The sequence below is a fragment of the Garra rufa genome, chromosome 19 (assembly GCF_049309525.1).
Source record: "Garra rufa chromosome 19, GarRuf1.0, whole genome shotgun sequence".
Lineage (NCBI taxonomy): Eukaryota > Metazoa > Chordata > Actinopteri > Cypriniformes > Cyprinidae > Garra > Garra rufa.
The window spans coordinates 6,724,078-6,736,206 of NC_133379.1; positions in this window are offsets into that span (position 1 = coordinate 6,724,078).

The window sequence follows — 12,129 nt, forward strand, 5'->3', positions numbered from 1 at the left end:
CCTTGTTTATCCTGAAAAGTTAAATTGCCTGCTGTTCTTCAGAAAAAAACATTCACATCCCACAAATTCTTTAGTTTTTCATCATTTTTGTTTATTTGAACCTTTTCCTAAAATGACTGTATGGTTTTGAAATCCATCTTTTCACACTGAGGACAACTGACAGACTCATATGCAACTATTACAGAAGCTTCAAATGCCCACAGATGCTTCAGAAGGAAAAACCATGCATTAGGAGCTGGTAAATGAAAAATTTAAAGATTTTGAATTCGAAAACAGTGTTACTTTGCTTATTTTGTCCTCTAGGAAACATGTAAGTAGCTACTGTATCTTCTGAAGGGCACAACTAAATGAAAAAAATATGATAGTTAGGCAAAATTAGAAAAATCTACACATCGCTCATTCTGTTTAAAAGTTTACACCCCTGTCTCTTAATGCATCGTTTTTCTTTCTGGAGCATCAGTGAGCATTTAAACCTTCTGCAATAGTTGCATATGAGTGCCTCAGTTATTCTCAGTGTGAAAAGATGGATCTCAAAATTATACAGTCATTGTTGAAAAGGGTTCAAGTGCACAAAAATACTGAAAAACCAAATAATATGTGGAACCTAAAGGATTTTTTGGAATAACAGCGCACAGTTTAACTGTTCAGGACAAACAAGGGACTCTTGAACAACTATCACTAAACAAAAAAAAAAAAAAAAAAAAAATACAGCTGTGGATCATTCAGTTAACAACACAGTATTAAGAATCAAGGGTATGTAAACTTTTGAACAGGGTCATTTGTATAAATCCTATTATTTCTCTTGTGGACTACATGTAAACAAATATTATGTAAAATATACAATAATATGCATTTTGTATGATCCTCTTATTTTAAGGATTCTTCCTCTTATTTATAAAAAAAATTAACTTTTTGCAGATTTTGAAAGGGGGATGTAAACTTTTGACCTGAACTGTAGACTGCTGCAGACATACTTTTGTAGACCAGAAAAAAAGTTAGTATCACCCCAATTCCCTCAACAAAAACCCAATAGGATTTTTAATTGGCTTTTGGATGACTGAAAACAAAGGTCTTTAACTAACAAATTATTTTTGAAATACATATAGCTAATTATGATATTCTTTACAAATGAACTTATGAATTCTGATGCCGAAATATAATCACCAGAAGTAAAAAGTTAAATTTAGGCTATAAGTAAACTACACCACGGTTGCTTGACTTTAGCATCATCAATGTCTCTTTTAGACTCTTTTCAAAAAAAAAAAAACATTTTCCCTGAAAGTTACAATATTTTGATATACAATTTCTCTACTTCTATTTATTAAAAAGGGGGGTATTACTGATATTACTGCATGTTTTAAATAAAACTTGACAATATCTCAAGCTTGTGTTAAAGGGATAGTTCACCCAAAAATTTTAATTCTGTCTTTATTAACTCATCCTCATGTCATTCCAAACCAGACCTTCATTCATCTTCGGAACACAAATTAAGATATTTTTGATGAAATCCGAGAGCTTTCTGACCCTGAAAAGACAGCAACACAACTACCACATTCAAGGCCCAGAAAAGACATTGTTAAAGGATTAGTTTAAATCCAGAACAAACATTTTACAGATAATGTACTCACCCCCTTGTCATCCAAGATGTTCATGTCTTTCTTTATTTAGTTGTAAAGAAATTATGTTTTTTGAGGAAAACGTTTTAAGCATTTCTCTCCATATAATTAACATGTATGGTGCCCCCAAACTGAGACTACCAAAATGCAGTTGCAGTAGCTTCAAAAGGCTCTAAACGATCCCAGCTGAGGAAGAAGGGTTGGTTCGATCGGTTGTTTTCTAAACAAATTGACAATTTATATACTTTTTATGCTCATCTAGTCTCGTGTCTCTGCAATGTGAATGCGTACTCTGTGCAATCCGGGTCAATACAGTTAAGGTATGTCGAAAAAGTCCCATCCCATTTTCTTCCCCAACTTTAAAACCATCCTACATTGCTGCAGAAGTACCTACCCAGTGTTAACAAAGTGAACATACAAAGATCAAACAGCCTTTACAAAAAATGGTAAAACAGCATTGTAGGACGATTTTAAGTTGAAGAAAAAAACGAGATGGGAGTTTTTCGACATACCCTAACTGGATTGACCCGGATTACACAGACTACACATGCGCATCACAGATATGAGACAAGACAAACATTAGAGGTTAAAAAGTATATAAATTGTCAATTTGTTTTGAAAATAATCGTTTCACTAGATAAGACCCTTCTTCCTCGGCTGGGTTTAGAGCCCTTTGAATCTGCATTTAAACTGCATTTTGGGAGTTTAAACTTGGGGGCACCAGTCCTGAAATGTTTTCCTCAAAAAACATAATTTCTTTACGACTGAAGAAAGAAAGAAATTAACATCTTGGATGACAAGGGGTGAGTACATTATCTGTACATTTTTGTTATGGAAGTGAACTAATGCTTTAAAATAGTCCATGTGACATCACCCTGCTGAAAAAAACAGCATATGCTGGTTAGGTATGTTTTGGTGCTGGGATGCTGGTTTTAGCTGGTTTATGCCAGTCCTTTGCTGGTTTATGCTGGTCATGTTGCTGGTCAAGGACCAGCATAAACCAGCAAAGGACCAGCATAAACCAGCAAAGGGCCAGCATAAACCAGCAAAGGACCAGCATAAACCAGCAAAGGACCAGCATAAACCAGCAAAGGACCAGCATAAACCAGCAAAGGACCAGCAAAGGGCCAGCATAAACCAGCAAAGGACCAGCATAAACCAGCAAAGGGCCAGCATAAACCAGCAAAGGGCCAGCATAAACCAGCAAAGGGCCAGCATAAACCAGCAAAGGACCAGCATAAACCAGCAAAGGACCAGCATAAACCAGCAAAGGGCCAGCATAAACCAGCAAAGGACCAGCATAAACCAGCAAAGGACCAGCAAAGGGCCAGCATAAAAAAGCAAAGGACCAGCATAAACCAGCAAAGGACCAGCATAAACCAGCAAAGGACCAGCAAAGGGCCAGCATAAACCAGCAAAGGATCAGCATAAACCAGCAAAGGATCAGCATAAACCAGCAAAGGGCCAGCATAAACCAGCAAAGGGCCAGCATAAACCAGCAAAGGACCAGCATAAACCAGCAAAGGACCAGCAAAGGGCCAGCATAAACCAGCAAAGGACCAGCATAAACCAGCAAAGGACCAGCAAAGGGCCAGCATAAACCAGCAAAGGACCAGCATAAACCAGCAAAGGACCAGCAAAGGGCCAGCATAAACCGGCAAAGGGCCAGTAAAGGGCCAGCATAAACCAGCAAAGGGCCAGCATAAACCAGCAAAGGACCAGCATAAACCAGCAAAGGACCAGCATAAACCAGCAAAGGACCAGCAAAGGGCCAGCATAAACCAGCAAAGGGCCAGCATAAACCAGCAAAGGATCAGCATAAACCAGCAAAGGGCCAGCATAAACCAGCAAAGGGCCAGCATAAACCAGCAAAGGACCAGCATAAACCAGCAAAGGACCAGCAAAGGGCCAGCATAAACCAGCAAAGGACCAGCATAAACCAGCAAAGGACCAGCAAAGGGCCAGCATAAACCAGCAAAGGACCAGCATAAACCAGCAAAGGACCAGCAAAGGGCCAGCATAAACCGGCAAAGGGCCAGTAAAGGGCCAGCATAAACCAGCAAAGGGCCAGCATAAACCAGCAAAGGACCAGCATAAACCAGCAAAGGACCAGCATAAACCAGCAAAGGACCAGCAAAGGGCCAGCATAAACCAGCAAAGGGCCAGCATAAACCAGCAAAGGACCAGCATAAACCAGCAAAGGACCAGCAAAGGGCCAGCATAAACCAGCAAAGGGCCAGCATAAACCAGCAAAGGGCCAGCATAAACCAGCAAAGGACCAGCATAAACCAGCAAAGGACCAGCAAAGGGCCAGCATAAACCAGCAAAGGATCAGCATAAACCAGCAAAGGGCCAGCATAAACCAGCAAAGGGCCAGCATAAACCAGCAAAGGACCAGCATAAACCAGCAAAGGACCAGCAAAGGGCCAGCATAAACCAGCAAAGGACCAGCATAAACCAGCAAAGGACCAGCATAAACCAGCAAAGGGCCAGCATAAACCAGCTAAAACCAGCATCCCAGCACCAAAACATACCTAACCAGCATATGCTGTTCTCTTACTAGAGGGAACGAGTACTGCGTAAGAAGTATCTTACGCTAGGGGAAAATCCTTTTCTGCGAGATATTGAAGCCAAAAATTATCCTTAATTTTGAAATAATGTAAAGCGCGTTGCAGCAGCATACAGACATAGGCGAAACAGCTTGCGCGCCTATTGGCTGCTCTGCGGCAACTGCAGCAGCCTATTAGAGCGAGGCCTGACGCGACGCCAGATCCAATGGGGGCATTTCGCGCCCTTTGCGTCGCTTCGCGCCCTTTTCGTAGCTTCCCGCCTAAAAGGGCGTGGTCTAGGCCTATAAATATCGCTCATAGGCAGCTATTATCTGATTTTTCATCCTTCAAGCGAAGCAAACGCATCGCTGGAGCCGGAGAAGAAGCCGCCGTCGATTGCAAGCATCTCAGCGGGACGAGTCTCTGAAGCTGCTGGCCACGCCGCCTTCCGTGCCTTCCTGCTGCGCTTTCCGGCGCTCATATCCTTTAATATCTCAAGTGTGTGTCGCCGCTGCGATACACACTTCTCTATAAAAGAGCAGGCGTCTTTTTAAAGATGCCTTCCTGCGGCTCATGCAGAGCCACACTCAGTGACGGGGACCGCCATATCGTCTGCGTTTCCTGCCTGGGTGAGGAGCACGCGGCGCTCGCGCTCGCTGAGGGTGGCTGCCCTCATTGTGAACTACTGCCGATGGCGACTCTGAGGACTCGCCTGGCACTCTTCGCCGAATCTGCTCCCCCGCCCGCCACGGTGTCGCGCCGTAAGAAGCGCCGTGCCCAGCGGGCACCGGAACCCCCCCCCAGCCGACAAAGCTCGCCGGTTCGCCCGCCAGCTTCACCAATCTCGTCAGCCTCCGTCCCAGATGTTAAGTGGCCGCTGCCCGCCGCCGCTTGCACCGACACGGTTGACGAGGGCACAGTTATGGAGGAGGAGGATTCCTGCTCTATTCTGGCGTCAGGCAGTGAGGATTGGACGAGCTCTGTGGACCTCGCTCCCCCCGCCCACGCTCCGTCAGGCTCGAGAGCTTCGATCGAGGCAGAACTGATGAGGATTCTGACACAGGCCACGGCGTGCCTTGGCCTCGAGTGGTCCTCACCGGAGCAGCCCGCTCATAACAGGTTGGACGGCTGTTTTCTGCCGAAAGGGGAACGCGCTTCGAGCGCGTGCAAACCAGCGCCTTTTCTTCCTGAGCTTCACGAAGAACTGGCTAAATCCTGGAGCGCCCCTTACTCAGCGAGAGTGCGCCCATCCTCTTCTCTAGCGTTCTCCACTGTGGACGGCGCCGAGAAAAAAGGATACCTCTCTCTGCCGCCTGTCGAGGAGGCGATAGCAGCCCACTTGTGCCCGCCCTCCGCTGGACGGCGTGCTAAGTCGACGCTGCCGTCTAAAGCATGTCGCCAGACGTCAAACCTGCACAGCCGCGCTTACACCGCCGCTGGGCAGGCAGCGTCAGCGCTGCACACAATGGCCACGCTGCAGGTTTTTCAGGCTGACCTCCTCCGAAGGATGGATGAGGAAGGCCCTGACGCGATTTGTGTGCCGGACCTAAGGAGCGCCACGGACCTCGCACTCCGCGCTACAAAGTCTGCAGCACAGGCCATCGGACGCAACATGGCTTCGCTCGCTGTAGCCGAAAGGCATTTGTGGCTGACGCTTTCGGAGATGGCTGAGTCTGAGCGCACCGCGTTCTTCGATGCTCCGCTCTCTCCCGCTGGCCTTTTTGGATCCTCTGTCAAGGACTTTGCAGAGAGATTCGCTGAGGTACAGAAGGCGTCCCAGGCGATGAGGCACTTCCTGCCGAAACGCTCCAGCTCTGCAGCCGGCCGTGTGAAACCGCCCGCGCAGAGCGCACGACCCCAGCCACAGCCCGCTGTTGCCGCTTCGCAGCGCCACCGAGCGCAGGGCGCGAGACCGCGTTCCCGCTCTTCTGGCCGCCGTCCCGCTGGTCGCGGCCCGAGACCCAGGTTGGATTTGAAACCTGAGCCTCCGAAGCAGTCCTAACAAAGCTAGGAAAAAGACGGTGCGCGAGTCCCGCTGTCGCCGGACCCCCACCAAAGGTATTTGCTTGTTCAGTTCCAAGTATTGTGACTGTTCCAGTGTATTTTGCAGCCAACAAACCGGCTCTGTCGCCCGTTTGCCTGTACTCAAAAGCCGTTCTCACGGCTACCCAGATAAATCCAAAAAAGAGTGTATTTTCTGGTGTCCCGGCCACGGCCGATGGTGTTTCACGTGTCAGAATGCCCACTCCCCAGTGCCCATTTCTACACATAAGCACACCCTGTCTAACAGGTCAAGCGCACATAAAATCGACTCGAATCGATTGCGCTTCACAACCGGCCACGGCCGATGGTGTTTCAAGTGTAGTCAAAATGCCCACTCAGTGCCCATTTCTACACACAAGCACAACATGTCAGACAGACCCTGCGCACATAAAATCGGCTCAGATCGATTGCGCTCCACAGGTGATAGACGTGCCCACTTTACAGTGCCCACAGACATCACATCACGCACGTCAAAAGGTTTCCGTAAAAGCGAAACTAACGTGCATGCAGGCGAACGGTGTTTGCAGTGTGTTAAATGTGCCTGTTGCCACACGACCACATCCACACACAGACATAATAGTTCCCGCTATCAGCGTGCCCCACGCCTCGAATGTCAGCACGTCTCTAGTGCCACAGCACTCCGAAACCACTCCGTTACGGATAGAACGGAGCGCGTTTCGTATTCAACCTCTAGCTATTCATGCAAACGCATGGGAAAAGCTTCCAGGGGTTTCGAAATGGGTGCTGGACATTATAAAAGGAGGCTATTCGCTACAGTTTCACCGACGCCCGCGCCGCTATACAGCGCGCGTCGAGACCACAATGCAGACAGAAGCAGCACAACTGCTTCGAGCCGAAGTGGCGAAACTATTGAGCAAAGGAGTCATAGAGCCCCTCTCTCAAACTCAAAGCGAAGGAGGGTTGTACAGCAGATATTTCCTGGTACCGAAAAAAGACGGGGGTCACAGACCCATATTAGATCTAAGGCAACTGAACAAAGCGCTGGTGAAGCGTCGGTTCAGGATGCTCACGACCAGAAAAATCCTCGCGCAAGTTCGCCAAGGAGACTGGTTCGTGTCAGTGGATCTGAAAGACGCGTATTTTCAAATACAGATAGCGTCACGTCACAGGCGATTTTTGAGATTCGCCTTCGAGGGCCAGGCATATCAGTACACAGTCCTGCCGTTCGGTTTGTCCCAGGCACCCCGTACATTTACAAAGTGCATGGACGCAGCGCTCGTTCCTCTCAGACTGAAAGGCGTGCGCATACTGAACTATTTGGACGATTGGCTGATTCTAGCGCAGTCTCGCTCAGTGCTTGTACAGCATACGACCATGTTACTCGATCACCTCGAGAATTTGGGTCTCAGAGTCAATTGGGCGAAGAGCTCCCTGTCCCCCAGTCAGAAAACTTCCTTCCTGGGCACAGAATTGGACTCGCTGTCAATGATAGCGCGGCTGTCACCACAGCGCGCAGCAGACATTCAGCGCACAGCGGGCTCGTTCCGCTGCGGCGCGTCTGTCCCGCTCAAAACATTTCAGAAAATGCTGGGTCTCATGGCCTCAGCGTCATCAGTTCTGCAGCTGGGTCTGCTGCGTATGCGTCCACTGCAGTTCTGGCTGAAAGCGCGCGTCCCGCGTCAAGCGTGGGCGCCCGGTCGGCTTCGTATCACGGTCAATCAGAAATGTATCACAGCCCTGAAGCCGTGGAAAGCAGTCGACTGGTACCAGTCAGGTGTAAGCCTGGGGACTTTCTCGAGAGTAAAAGTGGTGTCTACGGACGCGTCAACCTCGGGATGGGGGGCTCTGCTCGAGGGCAGACCGTCTTTTGGCCAGTGGTCAGAACGGGAAAAGCTCCTACATATCAACTGCCTCGAAATGCTGGCAGTACAGAACGCGCTGACGCGCTTCTGTCCCCAAATAAAAGGAAACCATGTACTAGTCCGCTCGGACAACATGTCAGTGGTTTCCTATATAAATCGCCAGGGCGGTCTCAGGTCCAAAAACCTATACAGACTTGCAGAACGCCTCCTGGTATGGGCTCAGCGCAACCTGCGCTCGCTGAAAGCAGCGCATGTGCCGGGGCTTCTGAACATAGGACCAGACAGACTGTCCAGGAACAATGTTCCAGCAGGCGAATGGTCTCTACACCCACAGACAGTACAAATGCTGTGGAAAAAATTCGGCAAAGCGGAAATAGACCTTTTTGCGTCTCCGAACAACGCTCACTGTCAGGAATTTTACTCAAAAAGCAGAGACGCGCTGGCCCACGAATGGCCCCGCCGTCATCTCTATGCTTTTCCCCCCATCTCTCTCCTACCTCAGGTGATAGAGAGGGTCAGGGAAAAAGGATGTCCAATACTGCTGATAGCGCCGTTTTGGGAAAACCAGCCCTGGTTCCCAGCGCTGATGCAGCTGACGAGCACCGCCCCGTGGCCGATACCAGTGAGGAGAGACCTTCTCTCTCAGGCCAGCGGCTCGATTTGGCACCCTCACCCAGAGCTGTGGTCCCTTCATGTCTGGGCCACCAGCGAATATATGATGAACTCCCAAAAGGAGTATTAAACACGATCACGCAGGCTAGAGCCCCTTCTACGAGACGGCTCTATTCCTCAAAATGGTCAGTGTTTTCGGGCTGGTGCGCAGCCCGCGGCTTGTCACCCACTAACTGTGGTGTGATGGAGGTGCTTTCCTTCCTACAAGAGCTGCTGGACAAGGGCAGAACCCCGTCCACGCTCAAAGTCTATGTGGCGGCTATAACGGCGTTTTCGAGCGCAACGTTAGGTCAGTCAATAGGAAGGAACGATTTAGTTATTCGCTTCCTGAGGGGAGCTAGAAGACTAAATCCCCCCAGACCTCCCTCAGTCCCCGTATGGGACCTTTCTGTGGTACTAGAGGCCATGAAAGGCGGACCATTCGAGCCTCTGCAGACGATTGATTTGAAATACCTGTCTCTTAAGACTGTGTTTCTGCTGGCTCTCGCTTCAGTGAAGCGCATAGGGGATTTGCACGCACTCTCTGTGAGCGCGACGTGCATGGAATTTGGACCTAATGACTCTAAAGTCATACTCAAACCCAAGCATGGTTACGTTCCAAAATCACTCAACACACCGTTCAGGGCACAGGTCATCGCGCTGTCAGCCCTACCGGTCAATGATGAGGAAACGGACGCGAACCTCCTATGCCCAGTCAGGGCATTACGAGCTTACGTGTCTCGCTCGTCTGCTTTTAGACAGACAGATCAGCTTTTTGTTTCGTTTTACGGGCGCCCAAAGGGACTGGCCGCTTCGAAACACAGCCTATCCAGATGGATAGTTGATGCTATTGCGTTGGCATATGCTTCCAAGGGCAAGCAGTGCCCGCTAGGTGTCAGAGCACATTCCACGAGGGGCGTGGCCTCGTCGTGGGCTTGGTCGAGTGGGATTGCCTTACAAGATATTTGTACGGCGGCGGGCTGGGCCTCTCCGTCTACATTTATAAGGTTTTACAACCTGGAGGTTCCCGCCTTACAGGCCAGACTGCTGTCAGTCTAGATATTCAGTGTTGTCTGACCTGATTTATCAGCTCGAAATGCTGCGTCTACTGAGCACAGCTCTAGGGTCGACAGTGAAAGTAATAGCAGCACAATATGTGTCTGGGCAAACTGTGTGATGACCCTTATTCTTACGTCAGCTCAGGCCGTAACCCCGCCCTGTATGTACGTTTACTCAGCGTCTGAGTGACGCTGCACTATGTGGAAGAGTGCGGCGTTGCCCCTCCCTCTTCCCCGGACTCCCTGTGAGTTCTATAGGTGATTATGAACTGTATGAACCCCGGGCTTTCGCCCTTGGGTCTTTGGTGTCAGATCTCAGCATGCACGGCGTTTTACACTGGGTCCCCTAGCGTAAGATACTTCTTACGCAGTACTCGTTCCCTCTAGTAAGAGAACGTACTCGGTTACTTACGTAACCTCGGTTCTCTCTAGAGAGGGAACGAGTACTGCGTATCTTGCCGTGCATGCGCACGCTCTGGTTGCTTTGATGATGAAAAACCAGATAATAGCTGCCTATGAGCGATATTTATAGGCCTAGACCACGCCCTTTTAGGCGGGAAGCTACGAAAAGGGCGCGAAGCGACGCAAAGGGCGCGAAATGCCCCCATTGGATCTGGCGTCGCGTCAGGCCTCGCTCTAATAGGCTGCTGCAGTTGCCGCAGAGCAGCCAATAGGCGCGCAAGCTGTTTCGCCTATGTCTGTATGCTGCTGCAACGCGCTTTACATTATTTCAAAATTAAGGATAATTTTTGGCTTCAATATCTCGCAGAAAAGGATTTTCCCCTAGCGTAAGATACTTCTTACGCAGTACTCGTTCCCTCTCTAGAGAGAACCGAGGTTACGTAAGTAACCGAGTACGTTTTCTATGAGCATACGCACACCGGCGGCGCCATTCGGCGTCTGTCCGCGGCGCCCAGCTACGACTCAGGAAGCTGTTCAAATTTCTGCCGCGCCACAGAGCGCCATCTGCATAGTTTTATATTAAATAACATCATATTTGTCTCAAATCGTCCTATTAGATTAAAAAAACAAGATACCACTGCTGCAAAATACTACTTACATTAGGTTTACAGCTTGAAAAAAATGTAAACCTATATAATTAATTCATATTTTATTTTCTCGAGACATTTTTACATAGGCTACGCAAAATCTAAAGTCCTATGTAACATTTGCCTGTCATTATTATATTCACTGTCTTTGACTGCCATCTATTGGATTTACAAGGTCACAACCGTCATTCAGGTCATTTAAATAACGGTGTAGCGGAGCGCGATGGACGACGAAAAACTGATCAAGGAAGTAGGGAAATAGAAATAGCCAGAATTATTTGCAACAAATCATAGATTCAACATAAGGAATTCATCAGCTTGGAGGAAGATTACCGATGTCATCGGTTTTTCAGGTAAGAATGTTCAATTTTGTTTACGTACGATCTGAGGTAAAATGTATAGTGAGCAACTGTATGTAATTGTACAGTACAATCATAAAATAATGTACAATACAGGCATTGTCATTTCATGTCCTTAAAAATATCAATACTGTTGACCACAAAATGACAATTATTTTATTTTAAATACAAACCCTCATGTTGAATTTAGACTCCAATAAACTGCCTCAACAACAATACGATTATAATTGAAGTTTACAAAGAAATAAGTATACCTTACACAACAAAATAGCATGTAGTTTTTTATTGAGCAAACAAATCATATTACTAGCTACAGCATAAGGAATGTTGAAATTGCTTGTAATAATACAAAATGCTACTAATTGATGAATGGGAATCTAGCCTAAAAATGAGCTGGCGCGTATAGAATGTGCGCGTCCGGTGTGCGATACCTCCAGCTGTCCTCGACGCGACGCGACGCTGCGCTTCTCGTTCGGTGTGCGACCCCCTTTAGGATGTTAAGTAAAGATCATGTTCCATGAAGATATTTTGTAATATTCCTACTGTAAATGTATCAAAATGTAATTTTTGATTAGTAATATGCATTGCTAAGAACTTCATTTGGACAGCTTTAAAGGCAATTTTCTCAATATTATATATTTTTTGCACCCTAAGATTCCAGATTTTCAAATCGTTGTATCTGGGCCAAATATTGTCCTATCCTAACAAACCATACATCAATGGAAAGCCTATTAATTCAAAGTTAAAATATTGACCCTTACTGGTTTTGTGGTCCAGGGTCAAAATTAAGAGATTGAATTTATCTACTTACTAATTTCAAGGGATAGTTCATCCAAAAATGAAAAGTCTGCTGTCATTTACTCATGTCTTACGTCCATGTAGAAATTTTTTATTTCCGCAGTAGCTCTCAAATCTCATTCACATTAGTGTATATTAAAATATGGAACATCAAAATTGTGTTGCACCAGTTTTAACGTCAGT